The 13,857-nt window shown below is 37.3% G+C and overlaps 1 protein-coding gene across 2 annotated transcripts in view; it reads left to right on the top strand.

Annotated features, from left to right (window-relative positions):
• The window catches only part of TSHZ2 (teashirt zinc finger homeobox 2), a 384,615-nt gene that overhangs the window by 334,336 nt on the left and 36,422 nt on the right, over nt 1-13,857 (top strand). The window contains exon 3 of one of the 2 annotated variants that reach the window (XM_039343953.1): nt 11,224-11,242. The exons of the other annotated variant lie outside the window; for it this stretch is intronic. The gene's annotated coding sequence lies outside the window, so the exon portion shown is untranslated. Of the gene's footprint in view, nt 1-11,223; nt 11,243-13,857 lie in introns of those variants that run through there. 2 annotated transcript variants of the gene reach the window in all.

The following is a 13,857-nucleotide window of genomic DNA, read 5'->3' as shown; positions in this document are numbered from 1 at the left end:
TGCCCCTTGAAAATTATGGAATCTTCTTTAGACACTCAATCTGCACTTACTTTCTCTCAGACAAAATCAAGGGGCAAGTAAGAGATACCCTTTTCTAAAGGATAATAATGATATGTTGTTGGTGGTGATGATGATGATGATGATGCTAATAATTCACTGACACTGCAAAAATGAAAAAAAGCAAACTTTATTTCATCCTGTTGCTTAACAAATTGCTCTTAGAAATGTGCTGCCTTAATCACAGGAGAATCATTTTCATATGAATGGTGAAGTGTGAATAATAAATTCATTCTTATGAAAATGATTGTCAAGAGTGTGGAAAATCATTCAATTACAAGAAGGGCTGAATGTTCTTAATTTCAGTTAAGTTTTTTTTTTCTAAGAAAGATATTGGTTATCCTTCTTTCTGAGATCAGTTTCCAAAATCTACCAACTTTGAGTAGGCAATTCTCTCAACTGGAATTGTAGAAAGTGTTCAGAGACTTGATTCCTGCTGTGATTTTCCCTGCATTTAATGTGTTCCTTCTAATAACATTACATTAGGTTTTGTAATGAGCAGGTATGCAGGGAGGTTTTTAAAAAGCAAATGACTTTCTATCACTAAGCAAGATGGAACACTACCAGCTACCTGGTATCCAAATGATGATTTCTGTAAGAAGAAATTGTCTTTTTGCATTTCTGTTCGGATAATGACATCCCATTTGTATCAGTGGCATCAAAGATTACCAGCAATAGCTCCTTTAAAGAGAAGAAGGCAAATGAAAAGAAAGCTCAAATTGACTGTGATTTCCACCTTTAACTGTTTATAAGTCTAACATTTAAACTTAAAATGATGATGCCTATAAACTCATGTACAAATTGTGCTGCAACTCTATACCTGGTGCTTTGTTGAATGCTTTTTTTTTTGTTTGTCTGAAATATATTGCTTTTCTACAACTGGTGTGCAATGATTAAACAGCTGGTGCTGCAACTGTAGCCAAGGAGATAAATTGCAGTTTAAACCAGGCAACAGTTTGTCTCTTTCACAGTTGCAACCAGTGGGGCAAACAACCCAAATCTTTAGTATAGAGGGGCAGTGGGTGAGGTGTGGAGTTGACAGGTTTGAAGAGCTGTTCTCCCTGCCTCGTTGTCTGCTGCTAAAAGCAGCCAGGTTATCAGCTTTATGAAAGAGCCATTTTCAGCTACTAACGTGGCCCACAGACAAGCCATTTTGGAAAGGTTAATGCTTTGGTTCAGTTTGCCGAAACGGAAAGTTCACACTTCCTTGAGAAGTAACACTAGCAAATTCCCTGATCTTTTCAGCTGATGTGGCCTTGGCAGCCGGCTAAGCTGACGAGCTCACGTATTTGTATAACAAGCTATGCTAAGTATTTCCTGGGCTTAATGTTTAAAAAACAGGCAGAGGGAGGGGTGGCGAAGAAATTAATAAATATGGAAATCAAATGTAAAAACTTCTTGCACTGGTAATGGGTTTCCCTGGAGGGAATTCTTTTCCCTCTGTTCTCCCTTCTTCCTTCCACTCAGCAAAATGACTGCCAGTCATTAAGCGGAGCCGTAAGGAGCTTACTGTACAGTAATTGAACACCAATGGGCTCCCCTTCATTTGCATTTCCCATTTTTTGATTGGCAGCTGTACATGAGATGCCATATCAGTTGAAAGTATGTTGTGAGCTGGCACTAATGATCCAGCAGCTCCAGGGAAACCTGCCATATTGTAATTTGGCTATCAGGCATGAAAGAAATAATTCTAAGTGCCAGCAACGTGAAGCCGAATAAATGTTTCAGTGCTGTGGGTTGCCAAGGGTGACACTTCTGATTTACTATAAACGAATGCCCTGTTGCCTTGGGGCTTTGAGGAGGGGGGTTGCATTGTATCTGAGATGTGTATATAAAACATTAGTATTAGAAAATGGCTTCTGTTCATAATGGGGAAACAGAGGCCTAATCCCAGAAGGCAGCACAATGTTTATGGCAAATGGCTGGATGAAAGGATTTTGACGCTCCCTGAACTTTCTCCTGTTACAGAGACGGGAGAAATAGTATTTGCGTTTCTCCTTTCCTTCTCTAGCAGGTGAAAAATAATAGTATTAATCCACCTTCCCTTGCTCTTCCCTCAGACAAAATGTCATTAATTTTGCAAAGAGAAATCCCCTCCCGAAACCTTTGTTTTAGGTATTCTAGGCAACTCATTAGGGAACAAAATCTATTTATGAAAAAACAAGCTTAGGTTTCCTCACCCCAAATAATTTAATTTTAAAATAGGACAGCATCGTTTTAGTTTTGCTGGGTTTTTTTTTTTTCTATCTAATTATCCCTTCACTGAGTGATCATGTAAAAGTCAGGGTTGTTTTCCTTTTGGGTAGATATTTATCATTTACCCTATCTTCATAGGGTGGCACATGAGGCAAGAAAATTAGAACAAAACAGCAAAACAAATCCATGCAAAGCACAATTGAGAACAAGCTGTAGTCCGCGTCAAGGGTTTCTTTTGTTAAACTTCATCCAATTAGATTGACCCAGACTCAGAAGAGCTACAAAAGCACTAGACCCTGAATAGGTAGTTTTTTAATAGCTCCCTTTAAGAATTGTGGGGATGTTTTATTTTTTTTTAAGGGGGGGGAGATATAAAAGTGAAATGTGAAACTTACAAAGCTATATGTGCAAGCTTTCCATCGTTTATATCCTATATTCTATTCCTATTACTTCTATACTACTATATTACTACTCAATTACTGTTACAATATTTCCTCTATACCATGCTCTATATTACAACTATTCTATTTTTATTACATTTCCTCTCTACTATTAATATAGTCTATAGTACAGGTAATCCTCAACTTACAACAGTTCATTTAGTGACCGTTCAAAGTTGCAACGGCACTGAAAAAAAGTGACGTATGACCATTTTTCACACTTACGACCATTGTAGCATCCTCATGGTCACGTGCTTTACACTTGGATGGTTGCCAACTGACTCACATTTATGATGGTTGCAGTGTCCTGGAGTGATGTGATCCCCTTTTGCGACCTTATGACAAGCAAAGTCAACGGGGGAACCTGATTCACTTAACAGCCGAGTTACTAATTTAAGAACTGCAGTGAGTCACTTAACAAATGTGGCGAGAAAAGTCTTAAAATTCTGGGAGTTAAAGTCCACAAGTCTTAAAGTTGCCAAGGTTGAGAATCCCTGGACTAAAGGAAAGCAAAGTGAATACACTTTGCAATATTGCAAATGCTTCCTTATTGATACCACAAAATGCACCAATTACTGCCCCATGTGTATATTTGGAAGTGGGACCAGAACAGGTGAAAAACAAGGTTCGAAGGGGGCCACGGGTGAGCAAGGGTTGAAAAACAAGATCCATCTTCCCAGAGTATCTCCAGGAAGAAGACATTCCAGAGGATATTGCCCAAGTTCAGAGTTTTGGCCCACTGTTGCACAGGAAGTTGTCACAGCTACAAGTAGAATCTAAATTGAGAGCATTAATACAAACAGAAAGGCACTTTTATTAGAGCAGAGAAATCAGCTTCATGGAAAGATATTAATGAAAAGAAGGACTAGGGGTGACATGATAGCTGTGTTCCAATATCTAAGAGGCTGCCGCAAAGACATGGGTAGGGGGGTTGTCAACCTATTCTCCAAAGCATCTGAAGGCATGACAAGAAGCAATGAGTGGAAACAAATCAAGGAGAGATCCAGCCAAGAACTAAGAAAAAAAAATCTTATAACAATTAGTGCAGTGGTTCTCAACCTTTCTAATGCTGTGACCCCATAATACAGTTCCCCATGTTGTGGTGACCCCCAACCACTTATACATCACCGGGTGCCAGGGGTGTGGCCAAAGAAAAGGGGGAAAAAATGGTGGACAGCCTTGTTTGGCGACCCCCGTGAAATGGTCGTTTGACCCCAAATGGGGTCCTGACCCACAGGTTGAGAACCACTGAATTAGTGCAACAACTGGTTTCCAGAAGTTGTGGGTGCTCCAACATTCGAGGTTTTTAAGAAGAGATTGGATAACCATTGTCTGAAATGGTATAGGATTTGGAAGTTGGACTAGAAGACCCCCCAGACCTCCCTTCCAGCTCTCTTATTCTATTATTTTGTTATCGTATGAATTACTTGCTTGATTTCTTTGCCGGGAGCCCCTATTGCCTGGACTGCTATTTCTTATCATTCTTCTCTGCTTTTCAGAAGTTTTTTTTTTAATATTCCTGTGGTGGGAAGCTAGAGTAAGCCAACAATTCTGCCTTAATCACTCAGTTGTGGTCCATCCCTAGCTTTTTCTTTCGAAGACTTTGGAGAGGGAATTGTTCTCCTTCAGCCTCTTGGCATAAGGATGATCATCCCTTTTGCTTTTTTTCTCTTTCTCTTGGAAACCGTTAAGACTTCTTCTGAGCAGTTGGTGTGAAAGTGGATTGGTTGCAATGCAAGCAGGGCCTTTCTGTTGATGACCTTGTTCTTCTGAAAGATTGCTCAGAAAAGGCTACAGAATTTTATATATACCTGTATGTCAATTTATTCCACCAAATGTTTCAACTATGTGAGAATGCCACACTTGGTTGTAGCAATACTTATCCCTTTCTCTTTTGGGAATGGGGGATGGTATACATTTGTTTTTCAAAAGTAAACTTAACATGAAAAATAAAGAAAGGAAGAAATTGAAAAGAAGCTTTATATACAAATGCCTTAAAATGTACAGCAGAGGAATTTGTTTTTTAATTTCATTTTTGGCAGCTTAATCTTCCTCAAGAGGTGAAAATGAAAAGTCACTCATCTCCAGACATGTGAAAATTGGAAGGCAAAGTAGAAGAAACATCTTACTGACATTCCTACCATCTTCTTTTCTTATCCCTTTTTAAAAATTACACCTGTCCAGCTACAGCATAAGCCTTCACTTTGAATGCAGTGGATGCATAATTATGCATAGCAAATGTTTCTTTTGTTTCAGCCTTATGGACTTCTTTGTGGCCAACTTATGATTATTGTCCACTTAAAAATAACATCCGGAAGTCTAAGAAATTATACAAACAGGTTTGAGGCTCATTGGTAGAAAGTAAGTCTAGCATAACTCAAAATGTCAGGTTCAATATGTTGCTTTTGTCCATAGAGAGGGACAACTGCATAAACTTCTATAGCTATTCCTTTACTAATCAATGACACTGATATTCTGCAAGATGCCCAGCTGTATTTTTCAATGTGTAGCACCTTCCTGTATTCCTAGGAACTCAAGAAGAGTGTGTCTTTCCTGAATTGCAAAAAGTTTGAAAATGTGACAAGGTGGAAATGGCTTGAATAAGACAGTAGATATTGCTTTCGTCCCATGTAGAGCTAGTACATGGATCAGCCTTCCTAATTGCTTCATTATAAGCAGGCTTGAGTTCTTTGAAGATAAGGCAGAATATAAATGCTTCAATCTAAATGTTAATTAAATGATCAATTAATTAATAGACTGAGCAGCTATATTTGGGAGGATAGTTTGTTTGGGTTATGACATTTGTGAAAAGGGGATTTAAAATGTTTTTCCCTTTGTTGGAGGAAAACACATATCCCTCGGTAGGGATGGCTAGATCAATCAGATAATAATTATATGACCAACTCATATCTAGGTTGATTGGTGATTTTTTTAAAAAAAAAATCCATTTGGAATATTGTACTTAAATAGGCATCCTTAAATGTATTTTCTCTGAAAATATGCATTTGAGAATGTCTTTGCCACAATGTGAAATTTTAAATTATGTTTTAAACATATTATCTCAAATCATTTCTACTGATAAAACAAAAAACACAAGAATTAGGAGTCCGTTCTTCTATTGCTATCTTTACTGAAATATCTAGAAGAACCAGCTCCAGAGGCACGCAACAATTACAAAATATAGACGCAAACAAATATAATCCTTAATCAGTAATAACAGTAGCCCAATACACCACTGAATATTTTAAATCAGGGGTGTCTGACCTTAGCAACTTTAAGATGTGTGGATCTCAACTCCTAGAATTCCCCAGCCATACTGGGAGTTGAAGTCCACACATCTTAAAGTTGCCAAGGTTGGAGACCCCTGTTTTAAATGCAGGTGGAGATAGTCCCTTGGAAATGAAGTGGGAGATGATGTAGTACAATCTATTTGGATCAGAATTTGCAATCTAGATTTTTGAAGGATTTCTACTTATTGACTACCTAAATTATAGGTTCTCCCAAACAAGTAATTGCATTGAAAAGGTTGTTTTTATTGGGGAAGTAAATGGTGCTGGCAATTGATTTCTACCACAAACAAGTTCATCGGAACAATCTAACATGGCTAATCAAGCACCCAGTTAAACCAGAATTATGAATCACAATAAACAGCAAGGATCATCTATCCAGACTGTTTTAAAATACTATTCATCATATTTCATACATTCCTCTAATATTGAGATATAGAAATAGGTGAATTCATGGAAGATAAAGTGATCAATGTGATCAATTCATGATAGCTACTAACCATTTGATAATGCCTTCAGCATAAAATCATATTTCTGAATATTAGTTGCCAAAAATTTGAATAAGAGGTTGTTATTATGCTCATATTCAGCTTTTGGTTCCCAAGAAACATCTGATACGTCCTGGTGGGGACAGAACACTAGACTCGATAAGCTTTTAGTCTGATCTCGCTGAGCATGTTTTGAGTTGTCATGAGTCTCAGAATCACAATGCTTCAGAGCCTATTTTCTTCCAAATTAACCTGTCCAAGTCTTGAGATGTCCCAGAGGCTCTTCTTGAAATTTCCACATTTAATCTGATTTAAAGATAAAGAACCATAAGAAGAGATCAAGGCCATCACTTTGCTGATCATGAGAAATGGCAAATTGATCAAGTTCAGTTTAGCCAGATTTCTCATGTTTTCACCTTTTTTCTTCTTTACTAGTTTGTCCTTTACCAGGAAAGGAAATGCTCCATTTTTGTGCAATACATGCACACACAAATACACACACACACACACACACACACACACACATCCTTATTTTTTATAAACTGCCTCAGAGTATCTGAAAATGTTAGATTTCGGAACCAGCCTCCAGGACTCATTCATAGCTGGAAAATATCAGCTACAACTGCATAGAACAATCACTTCCCTATGGCAGTCTACGCAATAAAATAACATTTTAAAGGAGAAGAATGAATATGAACTTGGCTCATACAAAGGGAGTTTTGAGTGCTTTCATTTGTATTGTGCATCATGAATATGAAAAGAACACCACATTTTAACCTAATGATATAAACCATTTGCAAAAACCTTGGTGAAACACTGGAAATAACAACAACAAAAAAAACCTAATGTGGATTTCCAAAACCTTACAAAGAGTAAGGATTCATGCATAATGGAACATTGCAACTGAAAACAGATCCACACAAGGTAATTTAAACTTGTTTGCTTGGAAAGAGAGCTGATATTTGAAGTGGTCACTGAATAAGATGCTGTTTGATCTTTCCACTATGTAGAGATACAGCTGTTTTCCCTTTCTTTTCTTCTTCTCGTATCTGCCTATATATGCATGACACTGGCAGAAGTCACATTTAAAATACGAGATGCAATTTTAATCCACCCATGAATGTGGGTGAAGTTGTTGTAACAAATACCTGATGAACATTTTCATCATCCATGTAAACATTATGAAGTGACATAATTCTTAACCATGTCATTTTCCAGACCCCTCTATTCTATAAAAACAAGAGTCACAAGAAATCCAGCTGGTTAGGTAGGTGTGGAGGTTAAAGCTCCAGGATAGAAACCAGGGGACCACAATTTGTAGTTGAACCTTAGGCACAAGGCCAGCTGGATGATCCTGTGCCAGCCCCTCTCTCTCAGCCCTGGGAAGGGGGTAATAGCAAATTGCTTCCAAAATCTTGCCAAGAAAATTGGCAGTCACCAGGAGTCAACTGTGACTTAAAGATACATATAAATACTTTTTTATTTTATGCCAAAATCTGTTTTGCAGTTTCTCAGAGATTTACTTTCTCTGCAAGAGATTTTGTTTCCCAACCATATTCTCAGGGTCCTTAAGAATTTCTTTTAAAACCTGCTGGTTGGTGGTACCGCTGGCATTTTTATTTTTAAAAAATCTTACATATTTTCCATCATATTAAAGCCTCTGTTCTTGTCTGCCCATACTTCCAAGTATGCCTGGGGTAAGGGACCTCCTAGGAAAAATTCCATCATAAGTTCTTCTGCTGAGATTAACCTGAAGTATGCAAAGCCAGGGAGGCTGGAGATTGTTGGAGAGATGATGATGTGGTTAAAAAATAATAATAAAGCTCTGTACATTCATTGCTCTTAAGAGCATTCCATTATACCCATGCAAATTTTTTGAAAGCTCTTTTCTGCCTTCAAATAAATTTTAAAGCAAAGTTTTAAAGAAATTCTTTTCTTCCTGCTGACAAATTTTACTAATACTGTTGTAAATAGCTGATTGTATATCTCTTTCAGCCGTCTCTTTTTACTAGGAACAATCTCTGCTATCCAGAGCATATCTGGGAAAATCTCTATCTTAAGAACATTAGAAAAACATTATTGAATCTGATTAAAAGCTTTGTCCAGTATTCAGGAAATTCACAAAAATAAGAGTCATTGTTTGGTTCTAGAGAAAAGAGCAATGGTATTAGCTTGTATCCACTTTTTTTCACCTACACTTAGCACACTGGCATTTACAGGAATCATCAAGGATGATCAGTTTACTAGCAGACTAGTAAAAATAATAGCGGAAATAGCTGTAATATATCCAGACTAAGATTGAGCAGATTTCAAAAATCTACATTTTTTTACCCACCAGTCACAACTTGGCAAAAGATATCTGCAATTTCACCTCTTTTAATAAGTTGGAGATGCATTGCAGTTCCATTAAAATTATATTAATTCTTTTCAAATGTTTGCATTTGAATTTTTGTAACTGATGTGCAAGTTTATGCCATCAGAGAAGTGATGATTCTCTCTTTTTTTAATGGCTTGGAATTGCCCCCTCAAAAAATAGATGATCAGCCCCAGAATTTTGCAGTTAAACTATATTTTCTAACAGTGTTTGCCATTTAGCAACACCCCATTCAAAGAAGTGACAAACTCTGCCTGCCTGCTTTTTCCATTGCAATGGTATTATCATAAGAATGAAGAGAAAGGTTTGCTTCTTCATTGAATCTGGTAACCTGGTTGTTCCTATTGTTTTATTAAAGTGTAATAATTCTTTAATAAGCTTGCATGCACCATAGAATTATGAAATCATTATCTGTTAATGTCCATCCATGAAACACAAATTAAATAAATCTTATGTTTCCTGGCAATTAATCTTTGAATTAGCTCAGCAACTTCTTGAATGGTTATTTAGGAATATGCAAAAAAAAAAAAAAAAAACAAAGTCACTAGGGTCATAATGAAGCTGAAGTCCACAAGTCTTAAAGTTGATAAAGTTGGAGACTCTTGCTCTAAGTCTAAGCCTAAGGAGTGAATGTTGGAGAAGGACAGGAGGGCTATCAGCTTTATTGTTACATTTCTCTGGCATGAGCTATCTAATTATTAAACAATGATAGATTGTGCATACAGTCCTTAAGGCTCAGGAAGCAGATCTAAAGTACTTACAAAGATATTCTTTTAGTCTAAAGGTGTTGGTCTCTTTTCTACAGAGATTAGCCTGTACAATCTACAACTGCAATCATTTTTAATTATGATCCATTGCCTCAAAAGATAGGTCAGATATACTCCTTTCTCCAGAATGATCCTTCTGCTGATGAAAAGAGATTTTGTATTAGAGTGAAAGGCAGGACTCTTTAATAGCTTTCATAAGTTATTGCTTAGCATACAGTCCCCACTGCTTATAAAGTAACATGTGGATTGAAAGCATGTGATTAATCATGGGGAGACTGGGTTGGAACTGAACATCCTGTTATAAATCTGAGAACTTTCCACATTAGCCTTTTTTATATGGAATTTCTCTTCTCAACTATTTACAAAGCATCCATGTACTTTTCTAGCTAGTTAAATTTTGGAATTATCATTATCGTCCTGGTTTTTGATGTTGCATTGTTAGATAATTATTTTTGCAGACAATTTTGCAATGGTAATGTAGGATAAAATGCCATCATTGCTCCAGTTTTCCATGTATAAATAAGGAAGATGTTACTGGCACTTCTTGGGATGCTGACGCCTTTAAACAGAATGTTTTCTCTTTCACAAATCTGCCCTATTTTCTTTCTTGCATTTGACCTTGATTTGAGGATTGGTGATGAAACATCCTTCTAGTTGGTCCAGTTTCTCACTAAAAAGAGGGTAATTTAGTGAAGTTATTCATTAGGGAACTCACAAAAACTTCCTTTTATAAAATCATATTTGGATTGAAAATAACAAACTAAGCTCCTTCATGTATTCATTTATATATTTAATCCTGGAATCGCCCCAATTTTTAAGCCTGTGGTCCCCTGGCATTTGGCCAACTCTGTTGGCTGCTGGTGCTAGGTCTGAAGTTCATTCAAACAGAAAGAGCTCCTGTGAGCCCAAAGCAACTCTGCATACATCAGACAGCCCAATTTTGGCACCTGTATGAAGGGCACGAATCTGGGAAAGCTAAAATACACTAAATCCATCATTGGAACTGGGAGTCCAAGTGAGAAGAAAGTTATTTAGAAATTCCCTGTTGTGACCTATTATTCCATGAATGCCAAAGACACTTCCTTACCGAAGAACATAGGAAGTTGTTTTGCACAAAGGTAAATGATTTGTCCATTTAGCAACATCTCACCAGCTTTTGCCATAATTTCCTATGGCCATGTTGGCTAAGAATATGAGGAGTCAAAAAATTACTTGGGAAAAATTGATCAACCCATCTCCAAGTACCCAGCAGTGATCTTTCTCTTCACAATCAACTACTGCCAAGGTGGACCACCTTTAGGCTTATAATACAGTTTTAGCATATTTCCCCTGTCAAACTATGCTGTCACTTTTCAGCAAATCACACAGCACTATAAGGAAACTCAGGTCACAGGTTGTCCACCCAGTGTTCCTTGTTTCTTCCAAGTCAGGAGATGCCAGGACAGGATCAAGAACTTTCTGTTGTCCTTCAAAGGGCAGCTTTTGAGAGTTTTTCTTAGCAATAGATTTTGAGCTGCTGTACCGAAAGAATGCCAAGTAATGCATAAGAATGAATCTTCATACAAACTTTCTGTGGTTGATTCCAGCTTATATCTGTTTTATCTCAAATGTCAGAATGTACTTGACAAGAAGCTGTGGAGAACTGATGTTGCATGAACTTTGGACTTTGTTTCCTACCAACAGCTTTGCTATAAAATCCTCAGCTAGAACGTGAGTAAATGCATATGGAAGGAAAGGGCTTACCTCACAAAAATGGTTGCTGTTTTTCCTCCATTCCAATAAGTTTGTGAAATGACTGCAATAATTTGTGATGGAACTGCTGTCTTGTTGTTGGGACAACTAAACTCTGTGGAACGTGCTCGTAGGTTTAACATTTCATAGAGTGAGGAGTTGACTTGGTGTCAAATGCTCTAATAGAACAGCACATAGGAACTCCAGAATTATGACATTAATAAAGAAATTACAAAAGGCCAACAAAGGGTATTTATGTTAAAACAATAATGCTTGGCTTGTTTGTTTGTTTGTTTAATTCTAATCTTTCTTTGGGGGGGAAACTATCTTTCCAAACAGTTGGCAATCCCTATTCTTATTCTTTTTTTCTGGATATAATTAGAAACATATTATGGTGTCTACTTAGGACATCAACTTTCTCAAGCCTGTCTTGTCCACGAGTTTTAAACAAAGACACTTGTTTTGGCACTGTGCCCTTAATTAATAAGCAGAAGCTTTATTGCTCTGTATGTGTGTGTGTGTATGTGTGTGCGTGTGTGCATGTGTGCGTGTGCACACACACACACACACACACTTTGTTCATGGGAAAAAGAACATCAGTTTCTCCAGAACTTGATCGATTTATGGAACTAAGATTCTAATCAGTCTAAGAGACAAAATCTAGATTTTTTTTTAATGGCTTCCAATGGACCCGTCCGATGAAGGCATATGTCATGAATCACAATCACTCATGATTACAGCTCAGGGAGTTGAATTGGCCACCTATCCCATGCACAATTAAAGTTTAAGTGTTGTAGCAACTATTCATCTGATGATAAGAGGCAACTAGTCTCTGGAGAAATACAGGGTAAAACTCCACGCTCCATTTCCTAACATAGGAATTAGATTTAAAATCATATCCTGTCATATGATTACTGGAAACTAGATTTTCTATTGAATGTGTATATCTCTGCAGTCTAGGTCATTTTGACTCAATGTTGCATCTGCATTCTCTTGTGGGAAATGAGGCTCATTCTTGGAATAAAACATATATAAAATGACATTAGGCAGGCATTGTGGAAGAGCAACTAACTTCTTTGCCAATACATTTGCAACCATCAGAAGGGAAAGAACAATAATGAAACATGTTCCCTGTGCAATCATTTTCTACTGCAGGCTTTTCTTCTCTTGATTTTCCATTTCAGAGGTACGCTTCTATCTCTGCTTGTGTTTGTAATCCAACATAAACAATTACGTGTAGCAAGGAAATGTACAATGGGAGTAGCTGTTATCTTTTTAAATGTTTTGTTCTTAATGGCAAGCAACTCAGCTTTCAAACGAAATGGTGATTTAAGAAGCCATGAGCTGAAAACAAATTTGCATGAAGAATTCCTGGTTTTTGTTGGTATTTAAACACTGAAAAATATATGTATAAATTGTGCAAGTATATAGATAAGGACCGTAATAGCTTATTGGCATCCACATTGTGCTCAAAGTGAACTACAAGTACCTCTACTTACCTCAATTGGGACTTGAAAATAAATGTATTGTTAAGCAGTGCAGTTGTTAAGTGAGGAATCATGTGACCCAATTTGGTGACCATTTTTTGCTCTGGTCCTTAAACAAATCACTCTGCTCATTAAGTGAAATATCACATGACTATGACTTGTGACTTTCCCTGCGAGCTTCCCCACTGACTTTGTTCGCCAGAAGACAGCTGGGAAGGTCACAAATGATAATTATGTGAGCCCAGGCCTCTGTACCAAAAAAAAAAAAAAAACTAAGAAGTCACACATATGTAATCCTCTATTTATAACCATTTGTTTAGTGACAGTTCAAAGTTACCGTACTAAAAAAAGGGACTTATGACTGGTTTTCACACTTACAACCGTTGCAGTATCTTCACGGTCAAGCGATCAAAATTCGGGCACTTGGCTATTGGCATGAATTCATGACAGTTGCTCTGTCTTGATGTCTGGGGATCACCCGTCTGTAACCATCCCAGCTGGCTTTCAACAAGCAAAGTCAATAGGGGAAGCCAGATCCGCTTTACGACCACCCGGTTCACTTAAAAACTGCAGAGATTCTCTTAGCAAATGTGGCACAACAGGTTGTAAAATGAGGCAAAACTGCCTTGCTTAGCAACTGAAATTTTGGACTCACTTTTGGTCATAAGCCAAGGGCTACTTGTATGGGAAATACTCGGTGGGAGATCCCAGGAAATTACAGAGTTGTAGACTAGACCGGGACGTTTAAAATATATCCCAACAAAATGCAAGGTCAATCCATGGCTATATTATTGTCAAGAGAAATGCATGAAGTTATTTCTCCCAACTCACTTTATTTGCTGCTTTGACTTCAATAAGGAAAGTGGGGTATACTTGTTTTGAACTGAATATAGGCAATGGCTAAATTCGGTTAATGTGATTTTCTTATTATGCTAACTGTAGTGTGAGGGAAACTTAAATAGCTTCTGGATTTTAGGGGAAGGAGTAGTTAGTACTTTTTCTGCCTACCATGGTGCCAACATATAATACT

The sequence above is a fragment of the Crotalus tigris genome, unplaced genomic scaffold (assembly GCF_016545835.1).
Source record: "Crotalus tigris isolate CLP2741 ecotype Arizona unplaced genomic scaffold, ASM1654583v1 scf7180000017881.257975618366:2651188, whole genome shotgun sequence".
In the NCBI taxonomy this organism is placed as follows: Eukaryota; Metazoa; Chordata; class Lepidosauria; order Squamata; family Viperidae; genus Crotalus; species Crotalus tigris.
Note: the sequence above shows the minus strand (reverse complement) of the source record. Positions and strands in the feature narration are given on the sequence as shown.